At 40.7% G+C, this 19,570-nt stretch overlaps 1 pseudogene across 1 annotated transcript; it reads left to right on the plus strand.

Annotated features, from left to right (window-relative positions):
- Positions 1 to 1,099: 1,099 nt before the first annotated feature.
- Positions 1,100 to 19,176, plus strand: LOC147362133 (olfactory receptor 5M9-like; annotated as a pseudogene). Its single transcript, XR_015137788.1, has 3 exons — positions 1,100 to 1,231; positions 8,924 to 9,023; positions 18,117 to 19,176. The product of XR_015137788.1 is annotated as an olfactory receptor 5M9-like (transcript).
- The last annotated feature ends 394 nt before the right edge of the window (positions 19,177 to 19,570 follow it).

Here is a 19,570-nt window from a genome sequence, read left to right on the forward strand (position 1 = left end):
ACGTTGTGGGGTTCAGTTCAGGCTGACGGGAGTCTCTGGTCTCCTCAGGACCCGCTGGGGCTTCAGCTTTGGGACATTGTGAGACTCAGTTCAGGAAGACAGGGAGTCTGGCCTCCTCAGGACCTGCTCAGGCTTTGGCCTTGGGACACTGTGGGGTTCACTTCAAGCTGACGGGAGATGGGTCTCCTCAGGACCATTGGTGTTTCGGCTTTGGGACATTGTGGGGTTAGTTCAGGCTGAATGGGTGTCCTTGTAAAGCACGGGGAATAAACATGATGCCCCAGGAAGCTGTATCACAGACACACTGTTTTGCGTCGCTCTTGCCCGGAACTGGGGCCGTACATGCTCCAGTTAGAGACGCGTGTAGGCGTGCTGTCCTTGGAGTTAATCAGAGCAACTAAACGGAAAAACGATCCAAGTGACTCTCGACACTGCCAGTGCGGTCGTGAAGGGGAAAGGCTTGAGCCGTATTGCAGGACCGGAATACGGAAAGTGTGTGCTAGCTTCCTGCACTCGCGTTCCAGAACACTTCAGAAGGACCGAGGGGATCTCTGAAGCCCTTACTAGGAGAAGAGAGTCCGTGAACCCAGCGGCCTTGGCGGCGTGGGCAGGCGGAGAAGGCGGCGTGGGCGTGGCCGTCCCTGCGCAGCTGTCTCCTGACCGTCGCGCAGGGGCCTTTCCACGGCGAGTTCCCCTGTTTACAACAGGCGGTGGATCAGGCCCTCTGAGAGGCTGGACCACAGTGGGAGCTGCTGAGTAGCTCAGGTCCTGGGGATGCTCCTGTGAGCCACACGTCTCAGGGGGAGGAGTCAGGAGGAGACAGCGGCCCAGAAGGGCGAGGGCCAAGGAAAGGGCCTTAAAAAAGCTAAGTTCCAGATTCCCAGGAACCAGGTGTTTCCACTTTAGGTGGTGAGTCTGTGTGTCAGATGTCTGTCCCAGCGCTTGCACATGGGCTCCTGGAAGCCCTGGGCGGCTGCATGTGGCCCAGGGGCCCTGTGTGCCCGGCTGTCACCACACAGTGACGCTGCCCATGTGTCCACACCGGACCAGTCAGAGAGGACCCTCCTCCAGGCCCAGAGAGCAGGCTGGGAAGCAGGAGGACTGGAACGGGGTGGGGGCCCTGCTGTACCCCTTTATCTTCCCAGTTCTGGCTTTCTTTGCGCTAAGATCCTCAGGACCTGCTGGTGCTTCAGCTTTCGTCAGCTTATGCAGTCCCTGCCAGCAACAAAGAGTGAGTTTTTTCCATGCATTTCTAAGTCATTTATACTCTGCTGCATTCTGTGTTTCATTCTGTGACACTCCCATGTCCTAAATAACTAAATTTGAATAGATTATGATTTACTAATTGAGGTTTAAAGATCTATGGGTTTATACAAATGCACAGTGGTAGATATTCATCTGTAATGTCAGTTCAGTCACTCAATTGTGTCTGACTCTTTGCGACCCCATGAACTGCAGCCCGCCAAGCTTCTCTGTCCATCACCAACTCCCGGAGCTTACTCAAACTTATGTCCATCTAGTCGGTGGTGCCATCCAATCATTTCATCTGTAATGTATCAGATGGAATATTGAACCTCCTACCTCATAATCTTTTTCTAAGTCTGTTTTGTCTTTTTCAGAATGTTGTATAAATGGGGTCATTAGTGTGTAGACTGAATTCTTTCACTTGGCAATATACATGTAAGATTCATCCATGATTTTTGCTTGGTTTGACGGTTCATCCTGTTATATTTCCGAATACTATTCCATTGCATGTGTTTTGGAGGAAAAATAATGTTCCCTTTACATTTCTCTTTTCCTCATTGAGACTTTCCCCCACAATGAAAGGCAGATGAACTGGAGGAAAACAGAAGCTTATTACCATGCATACCCCCTATATGCTTGTAAGGTACCTAGGAAAACCTGAAATGGCCCAAGCCTGTGATTTATGTGCTATCTTTAGCTAAGAACAAAAGAAAGATATTGTAGGGGGTGCGGTGGAATGATTTGGGAGGTTTGGAGGCAAAGCACAGTAAACAGGGGTCTGGATACTATGCAGATTTACATCCAGGACATCTCCATGGACTAGCTTCTCTTAAGACTTAGTTATCCTTCCATTTCTGGTACACAGGTGGAGACAGCCTTACAAGTGGAGATTTCCATAATAAAGGTAAATTTAATTCCTAAAAAGGTATTTTCAAACATTCTCCTGGATCTGCTGTTTTTTAAGTGTCAGTCCAGAATTATCCTGATGTCAAAAGACACAACTTGGGGTGGCATATTCCACTCCCCTTGATGTATATGTGCCCTAATTTGCTTATGAATTCATTTACAGAAGAACATTCTGATGTCTTTCAGTTTTTAACCAATTTTTAACCCAGAATAGAGCTACTGTGCTTTATTTTATGCTAGTTTTTGTTTGAACACAGTTTTTCAAAGCTGTTGTCTAAATACAAGAGGTGTAGTATTGCATCCTGGAGAAGGCAATGGCACCCCACTCCAGTACTCTTGCCTGGAAAATCCCACGGACGGAGGAGCCTGGTGGGCTGCAGTCCATGGGGTCGCTAGGAGTCGGATACGACTGAGCGACTTCACTTTCACTTTTCACTTTCATGCATTGAAGAAGGAAATGGCAACCTGCTCTGGTATTTTTGCCTGGAGAATCCCAGGGACGGCGGAACCTGGTGGGCTGCCGTCTATGGGGTCGCACAGAGTCAGACACGACTGCAGTGACTTGGCAGCAGTGGCAGCAGCAGTATTGCATCCTAGATGATGAGTCTGTTTAGCTTTGGAGAAAACTGTCAGACTGTCTTCCAAAGGTGGCTGTGCAGACATCCCACCAGGATCTTGAGTATGTTTTTTTTATGGTTGTTTACTATCAGTGTACCCTCTGTGGCCAGGTGTTTCTTATGGTTGTTTACTATCAGAGTACCCTCTGTGGCCAGGTGTTTCTTATGGTTGTTTACTATCAGTGTACCCTCTGTGGCCAGGTGTTTCTTATGGTTGTTTACTATCAGAGTACCCTCTGTGGCCAGGTGTTTCTTATGGTTGTTTACTATCAGAGTACCCTCTGTGGCCAGGTGTTTCTTATGGTTGTTTACTATCAGAGTACCCTCTGTGGCCAGGTGTTTCTTATGGTTGTTTACTATCAGTGTACCCTTTGTGGCCAGGTATCTGTTTCAGTCTTTACCATTATTAATGGGTTTGTTTGCTCTAGAGTTCTTGGTATAATTTGAGTACAAATTCTTTATCAGATATGCGTTGTTTTAAAAGAAATATTAATGTTTGGCTGTGCTGTCAAAGCAAGAGGTTTTATTGGGAAGGGCTGCCTGGGTGGAGGGCGGGAGGGTGAGGGAAGCTGAGAGAACTGCTCTGCCACGTGGCTTACAGTCTCAGGTTTTAGGGGCATTGGGTTGGTTTCTGGTTTGTCTCTGGCCAGTCATTCTGAATTGGGGTCCTTCCTGGTGGCATATGCATCACTCATCCAAGGTGGATTCTAGCAAGGAGGATCCTGGGAGGTTGGTAAGACCTGCGGATTGGAGTCTCCTATCTCCTTTGACCTTTCCTGAATTCTTCAGGTTGGTGGTGGCTTGTTAGTTCCTTGTTCTTACCCAGGACCTCCTGTTGTAAGACGACTCCTGCAGGTGGTTTCTCTGGTGCCCGGCAAGGACGGGCGGGTGGTTTTGGTTAGTGGTTCCCCTAACACTTTGTCCTTTGGTTTTCTTGAGTAAGGTCCTTTACAGAGTGAATGTATACATTTTTAAAAGTCAGTGTTTTAATTAATTTATTTAAAACATTTTGTATATTGGCTTTTTTGTTGTGTTTTAGAACTCATCACCAGACTCAAGGTCATGTAGGTCTTTTGTTGTTTTCTAAAATGTTTATAGTTTTTAATTAAAATGTGTCAGTTGCAAAGTTTGTGTTTATGTTCCTTTCATTCTGTATGGTTTTTAATCAATTTTAATCAATTGTTCCCTGGCTGTGTGTTGAGCAGGGTCATGGAGATTTTTGGCTCCATTTCAGTTTGGGTTTCCAGTCTGGGTGCGCACAGCAAAGCTGGTTCTGGGTGAGCCCTCTGGGGTCTGTGAGCGGAGGGCTGCCCGCTATTCTCTGGTGGCCTTCTTGGGGCACCAACCCCCCCTCTGACCTGTGGGGACAGGACGTTTGCCTTCAGACTCAGCTCGGTGACCAGCTGGTGGGAGCTTTGTCTCCTCAGCACTGTCGTCAGGGCTCGGGCTCCTGGATAACGGGGCTGTGTCCAGGCTGAGAGGAGGGGGGTTGCCTCAGTGCCCACCAGCAAGGGGGCGCTGCAAGAGGGAAAAATGAGAATGAAGTAGACGTTTCCTGTGTCCAGCTGAGCGCTGACCGGAGGTCCATCTCAGAGAACTTGTTGGCAGGGGGTGGGGGGTGGGGGGGTGGGGTTGGGGGTGGAAAAGAGCTCCATGTGCAAAATGGCGAGTGTTTAGTTAGATTTCTGTTAGATGATCTAGAGGATGCCCAGTGATGCTCTCTGGTGTAGGTGGCCAGTTTTCCTGTCACTGTTTCTTGAAAGGACTGTCCTTTCCTCTTTGCATGTCCTTGGCTTGATTTTCATGAACTGTCCACATACATGTGGCTTTATTCCCGGGTGCTCTATTCTTTCCTCGAGTCCCTGTGCCTGTGTTTGTGCCAGTTCCTCACTGTTGTGGTTACTACACCTCCGTGATGTAGTTTGAAGTCAGAGAGGAAGATGCCTTCAGGTTCATTCTTCTTTCTCAGAGTCTTTTTGGCTGTTCAGGGTCCTTAGTTGTTGCAGAATATTATTAGGAATATTTCTATTTCTATGAAAAATGCCATTGGATATTATATTTTGAGTGCAGTGCATTTGCTGATGGCTTTGGTTAGAATGGACATTTTAATAACTCATTTTTCCAGTGCATGAGCATGGAATATTTTTCTGTTTATTTGTGTTTTCTTTGGTTTCTTTATCAGTGCTTTCTAGTTTTCTAACTACTGGTCTTTTATGTCCTTGGTTAAGTTTTTTCTTAATTTTTGTTTCTGATTGTTACTAGTGTATAGAAACACAAATGATTTTCATATATTGATTTAGATTGTAAATTGTAGTATTTTGTATGATTGTAAATTGATCCCAAATTATTCAACTTTACTGAATGTATTCTAACAACTTTTTGTGAAGTTATGTGGGAAATTTTATTTGTAAATTCCCTGTGGACTCCTTCAAGGGCAATGAGCATCACAACTTCCCTTGAACTTCGTCTGGGTAAGTCTTGGCCTCTATAAGAAAGTTTCCAGCCTGTCTGATCTGATTTTCTTTTGTGGTATTGACATGGTTGTTTTGAAAAATAATTTACTTTTCAGTAACTTAAAATGTGCAGGAAACTCTTAATAATGGTAAAAAAAAATACTCACATTTGCCACATCACCTAAAATACTCCATGCGTTTTATCCAAAATGGGTGCATTCTCCTGTGGAACCAGCACATAATCTCCAAAATCAGGAAATCATATAGTTTCTACATTATAATGTAATCCACAGCCCCACTTCCACTTTCAGCAATTGTCCAATTGTATGAAAATATCTTGTTTCCCCATCCTCATCCAATATTTTTTTAGACTGTTACTGAGATTTTCAGACATTTGGACAAACTTGGTGGATGTAAAGCAGACATGGTGAATATGGGATCTGGGTGGCCTTTTCTATGTGGATTTTTTCCACTAAAGATGTTTTTAATGTTTATTCATTTTGTAACATGTACCAATACTACATTCTTTTTTTCCCATAGTAATTAAAAATAAATAACATGCCATTTACCATTTACATATTTGTAAGCATACAGTGTTGTAGTATGAACTACCTTTACTTGTTTTGCAAACCAGTTTAATAATGTGCACCTTGTGTGTGCTTTGGAGAAACTCGGGAAACTGAGTCAGTGACTGAAATGGCCCAAGATATCACCTTAGATACCGTCTTCATCTAAAAACAAAACAGGGGCTTCCTGGTGGTCCAGTGGCTAAGACTGGACACTCCTTAAGAAGGAGGCCCAGGTTCCATCCCTGATCAGAGAACTAGATCTCCCATGCCACAGCGAGGAGTTTGCATGCCACAGCTAAATATCTGGCTTGCCTCAATGAAGGTTGACCTGGCGCAGCCACATAAAAAAACAAAGATTAAAAAATAAAACCAAAGGAAAGGAAGGGTATGGTTGTTGTACATATTTACATCTTAGCTTTCCCTATTGATAAAAAAAAAAAGAGTTTCACAAGACTGTCATCCTTCTATCTGGTATATACAGAGAATTCTTTTGAAATGAGATTTCTCTTATAACTGTGACTCAGAAGAGCCGTCTTGAACTTGGGTTTCAGAGATGATCATGTGTCCTCTTAAAAAAAAAATTAAGTCCAACTAATTCTCATGCTGAAGGGGTATATTTTGGGGTAGCATTTGCTCCCCTTCACTTTGGATGTATCCCAGTTTGTTTACACAGTCATCTACCGAAGACATCCTGATATTTGAAAGTTTTTAGCTATTAGAAGTAGAGCTCCTGTGTATAATTGTGTGATAATTTTTGTCTGGATACTTTTTCAAAGCTATTTACTAAGTACTAGACATGTAGTGTTCAGGTCACAGGTGAGCCTTGTTTAGCTGAGGAAATATCCAGCTAAGTTTCTCTGTGGCATGTGGGATCTTCCTGGGTAAGGGATCGAACTTGAGTGTTTTGCATCGTCAGGCAGATCCTTTACCGCTGAGCCACCAGAGAAGCCCCGCCCCCCACCCCCCTTTTTGAGTTTACTGGATCTAATAGGTGTGCAGTGTTACTTCACTGTTGTTTTAGTTTGTAATTTCCTAACGATATATGATTTTGAGTATTTTTGATATGCTGATTTACTATCTGTATATTGTCTTTGGCCAGGTGTTCAGATTTATACATTTTAAATGAGGTTGTTTGTTCCAGATTTTTTGGTATAGTTGCAGTACAATCCAGAAGTAGATTTTTTTGGAACACCTTTGCTGTCTCCATGATTCAATGAACGTTGTCCACTTGGTCTCTACACTTACGGTAATGAAAGAAGCGTTGCTATTTAGAATGCGGGGGCTTTAGGGAGGCCATTAGGTCATGAAGGCTTGGCTTTGCCCTCATGAACTGAATTAGTGCCTGCTCATGCTTAGTCGTGTCTGACTCTGTGACCCCATGGACTCTAACCCGGCAGGCTCCTCTGTCCATGTGGTTCTCCAGGCAGCAATACTGGAGTGGGTTGCCATTTCCTGATCCAGGGAACATTCCCTACACAAGGATCAAACTCAGGACTCCTGCATTGCAGGAATGTTCTTTACTTTCTGAGCTACTAGGGAAGCCCATGAACTGGATTAGTGCCCTCATAAAAGAGCCCAGGGCACTCCCTTGCCCCATGTGATGTGTGGGCACAGCAAAAAGACAGCCATCTACAAACCAGGAAGAATGCTCTCATCAGAACCCAATCCAATCTTAGACTTCCAGCTTTCAGAACAGTGATAAATAAATGCTTATGTTATAATTACTATAGCAGTCCAAACAAGCTAAAACAATCATCAACATAATGTTCAGATATCAACAGACTTTTCACCAGAAGACTATACATCAAAGAATGTATTCTGTTTGATTTCACTTGTGTAAAATTCAGAAAAAGACACAAACTATGTAGAGTGCTAAAAGTAAAGATTCATCTAACTTGAGGAATCCTGACTCGGAAAGAAGAGGAGAAGTTTGTCTGATGTAGTGTTGGTCTTCTACTCGGTTTAGAAGTTTGGTCATAAAGGCATTTTTACTTTGAAAAAATTCAATAAATTGTAAACATGTTTTGTGCACGTTTTGAATGTGTACTGTAAATGTTTGAAATATGTTAAAAATGATACTACTCTTCAAAGAAGCAAAACTTCCTTTGAATATGAAAGCAGTCTCTTTGTCTACTGAAGGCAGAACATATTAACTTGCGAGGGCTGCTATAACTAATGGAGAAGGCAATGGCACCCCACTCCAGTACTTTTGCCTGGAAAATCCCATGGACGGAGGAGCCTGGTAGGCTGCAGTCCATGAGGTCGCTAGAGTCAGATATGACTGAGCGACTTCACTTTCACTTTTCACTTTCATGCGTTGGAGAAGGAAATGGCAACCCACTCCAGTGTTCTTGCCTAGAGAATCCCAGGGACGAGGAAGCCTGGTGGGCTGCCGTCTATGGGGTCGCACAGAGTCGGACACGACTGAAGTGACTTAGCAGCAGCAGCTATAACTAAGTACCACAGACTGGGGTGGCTTAAACAAAAGAGACTGATTTCCTTCCAGTTTGGAGGACAGTAAGTAATTCAAGATCAAAATGTTAGTAGGGTTGGTTTCATTCTGAAGCTTCCGTCTGGCTTATAGACGGCCATCACCTCCTGTGTCTCTCACAGTCTTTCCTGTGTGTATGTTCTAATCTCCTTTCTTAAAAAGATACCAGTCATCTTGCGTTAGGATGCACGATTTGAACTGATTACAATTTAATTTCCTCCTTAAAAACTATATCTACAAATTCAGCCATATTCAGAAGTACTGGAAGTCAAGATTTTGATATATGGATATTAAATAAACTTTTCAACCCATAACCCAAAGTGAGATGGTAATAGGTTGTGGCACAAAGTTATGATAATTATGTGGAAGAAATTGTGTTAAATTGGATTAAACAAATATTACGGGTAACAGAATATGGCATGAGTATCGATGGCAGACATCAGTATTATGATGTAGACTTCCCAATGTATGAAGGAAAATATTGACACGGAATCTAAGAAAGAAAAGCACTAGAAACCAGTTGGGCCCCGTGGCAAATCTGCATTGTACCCAATTGTTATTTCTCCAGAGAACTCATTTAGTGCAAAATACAAGCTAACAAAGCAATTACTTAATACTCACCTATATGTATAATCTCTTAAGGAAATGGCACCAATCTACAAATAATATAAATCCTGCCTGCATTATTCAGCAGAAGAGCCATGACATTGATGCTCTTTCTAAAATGGCTCTTCCTTCAAAGGTATGTAGACTTCTGTGTTATACATTTATTTATAACCATCAAAACTCTGCTTTCTTATTTGGGCAATCATGTGCCAAAACTAGACTTACGATTCATAAATGACAAAGAAAAAGGAAATACCAATGACTATAAAAGTGTGGGTATTTACTATTTTAGGTACTATTACTTATATAATTCATTGAGTCATTTAGGTGGATGATAAGGAATATATTGAATGCCATCCTCTTTGATTCTTTACTTAATGACTCATAGCTCCCATTTATTGATGACTACCCAGTCCATGGATGTACAAAGTGTCAGAAACGACTGAGCATGCACACAAACACACACAGACATGTATGGAGAACAATATGTTCCATAGTGCATACTTTCTGTTGCATAATCCTCAAAATAAACCTGCCCATATAAGGAATCCATTTTGATAAAAAAAAATTGATCAAGCCCAGAAATATTAAGAAACATTGTCCAGAGTGCATGGATCAAAATTGTTAAAGCCAGAATGGGAATTCAACAAGTTGACTCCATAGCCCATGTTTTTACCAGTGAATTCTACTCAGTTCAGTTCAGTCACTCAGTCGTGGCTGACACTTTGCAACCCATGGACTGCAGCATGTCAGGCCTCCGTGTTCATCACCAATTCCTGGAGTTTACTCAAACTCATGTCCACTGAGTTGGTGATGCCATCCAACCATTTCATCCTCTGTCATCCCCTTCTCCTCCCACCTTCAATCTTTCCCAGTATCAGGGTATTTTCAAATGAGTCAGTTCTTTGCATCAGGTGGCCAAAGTATTGGAGTTTCAGCTTCAGCATTAGCCCTTCCAATGAATATTCAGGATTGATATCCTTTAGGATGGACTGGTTGGATCTCCTTTCTGTCCAAGGGACTCTCAAGAGTCTTCTCCAACACCACAGTTAAAAAGCAACAATCCTTCAGTGCTCAGCTTTCTTTATAGTCCAACTCTCACATCCATACATAACTACTGGAAAAATGATAGCCTTGACTATATGGACCTTTGCTGGAAAAGAAATGTCTCTGCTTTTTGATATGCTGTCTAGGTTGGTAATAACTTTCCTTCCAAAGGGTAAGTGTCTTTTAATTTCATGGCTGCAGTCACCATCTGCAGTGATTCTGGAGCCCCCAAAATAAAGTCTATCACTGTTTCTACTGTTTTCCCATCTTTTTGCTATGAAGTGATGGGACCAGATGACATGACCTTAGTTTTCTGAATGTTGAGCTTTAAGCCAACCTTCTCACTCTCCTCTTTCACTTTCATCAAGAGGCTCTTTAGTTCTTCTTCACTTTCTGCCATGAGGGTGGTATCATTTGCATATATGAGGATGTTGATATTCTTCCCAGCAATCTTGATTCTAGCTTGTGCTTCATCTAGCCCAGTGTTTCTCATGATGTACTCTGCATATAAGTTAAATAAGCAGTGACAAGATACAGCCTTGACAGACTCCTTTCCTGATTTGGAACCAGACTGTTGTTCTAACTGTTGCTTTCTAACCTAGATATAGATTTCTCAAGAGGCAGGTCAAGTGGTCTGGTATTCCCATCTCTTTCAGAATTTTCCACAGTTTATTGTGATCCACACAGTCAAAGGCTTTGGCATAGTCATTAAAGCAGAAATAGATGTTTTTTTTCTGGAACTCTCTTGTTTTTTCAATGTTTTTCCAACGGATGTTGGCAATTTGATCTCTGGTTCCTCTGCCTTTTCTAAAACCAACTTGAACATCTGGAAGTTCATGGCTCATGTATTGCTGAAGCCTGGCTTGGAGAATTTTGAGCATTACTTAACTCTCATATGAGATGAGTGCAATCGTGTGGTAGTTTGAGCATTCTTAGGCATTGCCTTTCTTTGTGATTGGAATGAAAACTGACATTTTCCAGTCCCATGGCCACTGCTGAGTTTTCCAAATTTGGTGGCATACTGAGTGCAGCACTTTCACAGCATCATCTTTTAAGATTTGAAATAGCTCAACTGGAATTCCATCACCTCCACTAGCTTTGTTCACAGTGATGCTTCCTAAGGCCCACTTGACTTCGCTTTCCAGGATGTCTGGCTCTAGGTGAGTGATCACACCATTGTGGTTATCTGGGTCATGAAGATCTTTTTTGTACAGCTCTTCTGTGTATTCTTGCCACCTCTTCTCAATATCATCTGCTTCTGTTAGATCCATACCACTTTTGTCCTTTATTGTGCTCCTCTTTGCATGAAATATTTTCTGGGTATCTCTAATTTTCTTGAAGTGATCTCTAGTCTTTCCCATTTTATTTTTTCCTCTATTTCTTTGCCAAGGAAGGCTTTTTATCTGATCACTGAGGAAGGTTTTCTTATCTCTCCTTGCTATTGTTTGGAATTCTATATTTGAATGGGTATATCTTTCCTTTTCTCCTTTGATTTTCACTTCTCTTCTTTTCTCCGCTATGTGTGAGGCCTTCTCAAACAACCATTTTGTGTGTTTGCACTTCTTCTTCTTGGGTATCATCTTGATCCCTGCCTTCTGTACAATGTCATGAACCTCCGTGCATATTTCTTTAGGCACTCTGTCTATCAGATCTAATCCCTTGAATCTGTTTGTCACTTCCCCTGTATGATTGTAAGGGATTTGACTTAGGTCATAGCTGAATTGTCTAGTGGTTGTCCCTACTTTCTCCAATTTAAGTCTGAATTTAGCAAGTGAAATTGGCAAGTGGATTTGGATAATATTTGTCACCTCTTTTTTTTTTTTTTTTAAATGAACCACTTTCTCTACTCTTTTGAGATTTGTTTCAGTGTTGCATGAAGAATGATGATGTCAAGATTCTTGGTTAAGTCATGTTCCTGGTTTCAGTTTCAAATTTTCAAAATAATTTGCGGGTGACCTTAAACCACTCATTTTGTGTCATTCATCCAGTTAATTTTTAGGATGAAGTATCTGACCTCCAAGATCACTTCTAGCTCATAATCTCCCCAAATCTTGATTCTTTTGGAGAATTTAAAGCAATTTTGCTATTTGCAGAAAATTCAGGATAGCTCTGTAAAGCACTTTAAAAAATGGATCTCATTCATACATTTATTTATATATCAATTTTTTTTATAGTTAAGCATCTCTAGTATAAAATGTATTTAACCTTGACTCTCTTCCTTGCTCTCTTCCTGTTTAACACACACACACACACACACACACACACACACACACACACACACACATACAGACACATACAGACACACTCACACACACAATGCTTTCTTGTTTTAAATTCCCTTTTTCTCGAGGGAGTGCAAGTTAAGTTATAATAATCTGGTGCAAATGAGTTTGCCTTATGTAGCTTCTCCATAAAAGGTGAGAAGGAACTAAGGAGTCTGGGATCCTTGGGCACTGAAGAGGAAAACTTTGCCTGAGTATTATTCTGTCCATGATTTTCCAGCAAAATTGAGGTAGTACAAATGGGAGTTTATGAACAATCTTGGTTTCCATTCAGATTCTTTAATCTGCTAGCTATCTTTAATGTCTGAGCCACCAGAGAAGCACCAAGAATACTGGAGTGGATAGCCATTCCTTTTTCCAGAGGATCTTCAGGACTCAGGGATCAAACCTGGGTCTCCTGCATTACAGGCAGACTCTTTTCAGTCTGAGCCACCAGGGAAGCCCCTACTATCCATATTTTGTGGAGAAACTGAACCTCAGAATTATTTTACTTAGTTTTTTTTTTTTTTTAATATTTTACCCTTCAACACAGAGATAATACTGATCACAATCACAAATAGGTGGCGAGATCTTGTGAACTGTTAATAGGTGAAAATTCATGGCTCATCTCAATTTTTTGACTGCCTCATCAGAGACAGGCGTTGTGCTAGGAATTTCCCAATGTTGTCTGCGATCCGCATACCTCATTGGAGACAGCACTTTCCTTTTTATACAGATGAACTTTGAAACTGAGAATCCTTACTTTTCCAAAGACAGGCAGCTAATTATGGTGCAGAATTAAGATTTTATTTACACTCTAACTGACATCGAAGTTGATGCTCTACTGACTCCAAAAAGAGCCTGAAAAGAGTTCACTGATAAATTGTTCTACTACAATCAACTTCTCCACTAATGACCTCTACTTGTACTCATTCTCCCTAGATGTTTCTCTGTGATCTTCACTTTGGAGGCACCTGGGATCTCTTCAACAGCCATGAGATGCATAGGGTGTGCATTGCTGTGTTTGGCCTGAAAGATAATGCTTATTAGAACTAAAGTACAATATAAAAGAAAGTGACTGAACAACATTGTATAATGCAAACCAAGAATGTTTTCCTGAGGTGCAAGGTGCTTTCCTGAGGCAGATAATATACCATGTGAAGATGGGCGAGATCATACCCATGACATTAAGGATACTGGTCATGTAATGTTATCAGAAGACATTCTTCTGATTAACCCTCCTTAACTTCCCTTACTCCTGAGATGTTTCTATAATTTTAATTATAATGTGTTTCATCATTATCTGGATAGTTCCTTGGGGAGATGCTCTCAATGTGTGCAGTGTTCAAGATTCTATTATAAATAGTGAGGAATTATCATTGTTTTCTTGTTGCTGCTGAAGGTAGGTCTGCAAATTTTATACTCTTTGCAATAGAGATTAATGCAGTCACATCTTTAGTTTTTAGCCCTTTTTTGAAGAAGAGACTAAGACCATACTTGTGGACCTATTTGTTATCACAGTGTTTTATTGTCTGGAATTATATACTTGGGAAATATTACTATTTATATTAATAGTTGATATAAAAATTCATAAGAATATCTTGCTACCATAGGGACTTACAAGAATTTTTGTTCTTTAGGTTTTGCCTTTTATGTCTTCTCTACAAAGACCAGTGATTTTCACATTGTGTTTTAAAATGTATCTGAATGGAATTGAAAGTGTTGTGTCATTGGGAATGATTGTCATTACCAGTTCAGTCACTAAGTTGTGTCCTACTCTTTGCCATCCCATGGACTGTAGCATGCCACGCTTCCCTGTCTTTCACTATATTGAAGAAATAATTATACCTTTGCTGTGTCGTGTGTGTGTGTAAAATTCTGGAAAAGTTAATGAAAGTGATTTTTAAAAATTTCTAAATTATACATTCTATATGCTTAATTGCTTTAAAAGATGATGCACAGTTATCTAATAAAGTGGCTCTCTATGAGAAGTTACTTCAGTCATCTGGCCCTAGGACTGTGGGATAATACCATCTTTATGGCAGAAAGTAAAGAGGAACTAAAAAGCCTCTTGATGAAAGTGAAAGTGGAGAGTGAAAAAGGTGGCTTAAAGCTCAACATTCAGAAGACGAAGATCATGGCATCTGGTCCCATCGCTTCATGGGAAATAGATGGGGAAACAGTGGAAACAGTGTCAGACTTTATTTTTGGGGGCTCCAAAATCACTGCAGATGGTGACTGCAGCCATGAAATTAAAAGACGCTTACTCCTTGGAAGGAAAGTTATGATCAACCTAGATAGCATATTGAAAAGCAAAGACATTGCCCACAAAGGTCTGTCTAGTCAAGGCTATGGTTTTTCCAGTGGTCATTTATGGATGTGACAGTTGGACTGTGAAGAAGGCTGAGTGCTGAAGAATTGATGCTTTTGAACTGTGGTGTTGGAGAAGACTCTTGAGAGTCTTGGACTCTCAAGGAGATCCAACCAGTCCATTCAGAAAGAGATCAGGCCTGGGATTTCTTTGGAAGAAATGATGCTAAAGCTGAAACTCCAGTACTTTGGCCACCTCATGCGAAGAGTTTACCAATTGGAAAAGACTCTGATGCTGGAAGGGATTGGGGGCAGGAGGAGAAGGGGATGACAGAGGATGAGATGGCTGGATGGCATCACTGACTCGATGGACGTGAGTCTGCGTGAACTCCGGGAGTTGGTGATGGACAGGGAGGCCTGACGTGCTGTGACTCATGGGGTTGCAAAGGGTTGGACACGACTGAGCGACGGAACTGAACTGAACCTTGAGAGGCATGGAGGACCAATGGTGGTCCAAGAACTGGTTTTCAGGCTCTGTAGCCGTGTCAAGCTCTTCCGGTTCATCAAGCATGAATTATCAAAAGGGTAACTTTTCCCCTTTTTTGGACAATAATCAAACTGCATTTTAAATGTAGAGAAATATAATATTAGAAAAAGTTATCAAAGAGGCAGTAGTGATATAAAGTTATTGAATGTACCCCTAGAGTTCAGTTAATTGGTTTGCATTTCCATCTGGCCAATTTGCAGATGTCTGATCCAAGGAGAGCCTCAGGTCTGTCAGTGCTTCAGTTTTCTCCTTTTTCAGAAAGATATGCTAATTAGAACCTCTCTCATGGGACCTTTGTTTATAAAAGATCATGTAAGGAGTCAGCAAAAGGTAGCTGTTATCTCACCTTAAACTGAGACTGCTGCCACTAGAGCAGTTTTTAAATAGAGATTTGATTAGTTATGGACGCAGTAATGCATTCTATGAAGCTGGTCTGGAGATCAGGATGCTTAAAAATCACGTGTGAATATCCCTGAATGTCTACAGTGTATAACAGCTACTGTAGTCAGTTTGGAGTGTTCTAAAATGAATGAGACAAACTCTGCTGTCACAGAGCTAGTGATTGTGAAAAGTGGAAGAAAGCCCACGTATCATCACAGGAAGGGGAACTGGAGAAGTGGGCTTACTTTATGCTTCTTAGGAGCCTTCGTGATTTTTATATATTTTATACTTAGTTGCTGGTGTTGTTCAGTCACTAAGTCATATTTGGCTATTTGAGACTCCGTGGACTACAGCATGCCAGGCTCCTCTGTCCTTCACTATCTCCTAGAGTTTGCTCAGACTCATGTCTGAGTTGGTGATGCTATCTAATGAGCTCATCGTCTTATAATTAGTTGTACCAATAATCCAAATCAAACACTGTTAACTAGGTAATTATGGGTTCACCAAGCGAAGGTAAGAGTTTTTATATATGGAAATTCTTGGTCTTAGCTCTATCTCCCAGTCAAAATCAGTAACTCTCATCTGGCTTAGTTTATCCACACTTAGAAACCAGAAGATCTATGATCATGAAAATATAGGGTACAGGTGAGCCCAGACCAGAACTGAAATATCAGCGACTATGTTATGTCATTTTCTCTATGGTGTATTTAATTCCCATACGAATAATTTCAGGGGTTGAAAGAGTGTTTACAGAGATTAATCAACTTCCAAATTGTGAGTTGCTACTAGTTGGAGGGAGGTATGATACAATCACAGAGTTTATACACTTTTAAAAATAGTTCCTCTTCTAACTTTTTGTATTTTCATTTTCTTTTTCCTCAATATTTTTACATAACTGGCTACTTGCCCGTAACTGAAAAGTCACATCCTCAGAGAGATCTTTGACCACTCTGTGTGCAGCCTGCCTCTTCTTATTTCTGTGTTTATCAGCATGCTCCGTTTCCATCTCATAGTAGTTCCATTCCCTAAATTGTCTCATTTCTGTATTTTTTATTCACTCCTTTTCAAAAAGAATCAATTATAATGCAAACCAAAATCTTGTGTAGCTTGTTCAATTTCATACTGCAAAACTTAGACTACTTCTAGATATAATATAATAAAAATATAATATAGCAAATATATTTGACATAACATTGGTTTTGATGTTTGTAAATGAATTATTATAAGCAATTATAACTACAGACCATTTTATGTCATAATATTCCCTTGAAGCAATGTTATTATGGGGACCTTAAATTCCCAAGATGATGTTAATCCTACAGATGCATCCCTAAGTACTCAGAGCAGTTTACTTCTCAGAAGACTTATCTGGGGAAGTGTATTAAACAGAGAAAACATTCGTTGTGGACATTTTAATTGTAATGACATTGAATTTGAAAATAATTAGACATGTAATGGATTGTTGCTGAAAAGCAGTAGAATCTTAAATAAGACAATAATTTTAAAAGCATGGCACCTGAATTTTATATGTATATAGAATTTGTATATTGATATAATTTTGATATGGTGATTGAACCACTCGTGGTTTACTTTTCTGAGATAACTGTTAAACTGATACAGTCTGTGTTGTTAAATACTGCTTACCTCATCCTGCAAGCAGCAGTAATCAAACAAGTGAAATATATAGCTAAATAAAATAAAACATGATGAGGATTTTCATAAGTTGAAAGCTTTTTATATCATATGCTGGCATAGTGTATAAAAGTATGTCAATGGCTAGATTGTAAGACCAAGCTTTAAGACAATCATCCCGTAAAATTGCGTAGATAAGAAGATATCTTCTGGACTTCCCTGGTGGCTCAGTGGATAAGAATATGCCTACCAATGTAGGGGACATAAGTTCGATCCCTGGTTGGAGGAAGCTTCCACGTGCCATGGAGCAACTAAGCCCGAGAGCCACAACTACTGAGCCTGTGCTCTAGAACCTGTGAGCCACGACCATTGAAGCTGCTCACCTAGAGTCAGTGCTCTACAACAGGAGAAGCCGCTGCAGTGAGAAGCCCACACACCCAACCAAGAGGAGCCAAGCGCAGACGAAAATACACAAACAAATAGTTTAAAAAAAGGCTATCTTCCAAGTCATAGGGAAACGAGTAAGTTAATATTACACGTGCATTTGTATTAATATAGACAATGACAGGCAACCATCATACACAAAAATAGTATTCAATGGCATTTCAATGATTCACTCTTATTACTTCCCTGTTCAGTGCAAAGTTGCTGTCTGACCTTATTGAATATTTACATGTATGACTCTCAAGTCATTTCCTATAAGACAATATGCTGAAATGGATTTGGTCATTCTCTGATGACTCTCAGTCTAGCTTTACTTCTGTTAGCACTCTATGATGTTAGCATCATTGAAATAATTTAGCAAAAATAAGTGTCTAATACTAGTAGTATATGAATGTAATTGTCCGTTTTAAAGTTAAGAAACTAATAAATATTGTAATAATTACCTATAAGTCCTATTAAAGGACATAAATGTGATTATATACTCATATTAAATTTTGTGCAAAGTCTACATTGATTTTTATATTATTTGAACTAGAATACTGATAAACATGACTCAAAATTTTCAAGAATAAAATAAATCCATTTGTTGCTTTTAGTTTGTCCATAGGCACTGCAGACTGGGTCTAAGTGAAGGCGATGCCAAATTTCACAGATGTGACAGAATTTGTTCTTCTGGGGTTGACCAATCGTCAGGAGCTTCAGGGTCTCTTTTTTGTGGTGTTTCTAGTAGTTTACATGATCACTCTGATAGGGAACACTGGTATCATTATTTTGATCAGCATCAGCCTCCAGCTTCAGAGCTCCATGTACTTTTTCTTGAGTCCTTTGTCTTTTGTGGATGTGTGGTTCTCTTCCATTGTCACTCTGAAGATGCTGGAAAACTTACTATCAGACAAAACCCATTTCCTGTGTGGGGTGTTTGGTGCAGTGTTACTTCTTCAGAGCCCTTGTCCACGTGGAAGTATATATCTTGGCTGTGATGGCCTTTGATTGCTACATGACCATCTGCAACCCTCTGCTTTATGGCAGTAAAATGTCCAGGACTGTCTGTGCTCATCTCATCTCTGTGACACACATCTATGGATTCTCTGTTAGCCAAATCTGCACACTCTGGACATATGGCCTGTACTTCTGTGGAAACTTTGAAATCAACCACTTCTATTGTGCTGACCCTCCTCTTATCAAGACTGCCTGTGGAGGGGTCCACGTTAAAGAATGCACCATGATTGTTATTGCTGGGATTAATTTCACATATTCCCTCTCAGTGGTTCTCATTTCCTATACCCTCATCATAGCGGCCGTGCTGCACATGTGCTCTGCCGATGGCAGGAGGAAGGCATTCTCCACGTGTGGGTCCCACCTGACAGCTGTTACCATGTTTTATGGGGCTCTCCTCTTCATGTATCTCAGGAGGCCTACTGAAGAGTCTGTGGAGCAGGGGAAGATGGTGGCTGTGTTTTACCCCACAGTGATTCCCATGCTGAATCCCATGATCTAGAGTTTGAGGAACGAAGATGTGAAAGAGGCGGTCAACAATGCAATCGTCAAGGCAAGCTTGAAGCAGTGCACCTGCAGTGCATAATTCCATGTATGCCACTTCCTGTTATAAATGTCCAGGCATATAAATAACCCTGTTTAAAATAAACTGTATACAGGCAACACTTAAATATACTAAGAGGTCCAGTCTAACACAGTGATGGTTTACCCCGTGAACGGACTCTCAGGACTAAGCCTCCTTTATCTACATATGCAAACATACTAACCCTGACCTATTACTGTTAGTCACAGTGTATGTAAAACTGTGCTAAGTGTAGTCATCGGATAACTCATAAACACATTTGGATAAGCACACGTTAATTTGGAGGTATCTTTGTAAGAGTTGAATATGCTTTCTTAGGATATTTTCTATATATAATTGCTTTTCACTTGTTTTAAAGTAATATATAATTTCATGAGAAAAAATTAAGACTTCATCACTTTTCCATGAATATAAAAATTGGTGGATCCTCATGTATCAAAAAAGCTTTCAATAACATTCATACATGCATGGACTTTTGAAAA

This window comes from Bos grunniens, chromosome 12 (genome assembly GCF_055505025.1).
Source record: "Bos grunniens cultivar Pamir isolate PY7600 chromosome 12, Bosgru_T2T1.0, whole genome shotgun sequence".
NCBI classification, from domain to species: domain Eukaryota; kingdom Metazoa; phylum Chordata; class Mammalia; order Artiodactyla; family Bovidae; genus Bos; species Bos grunniens.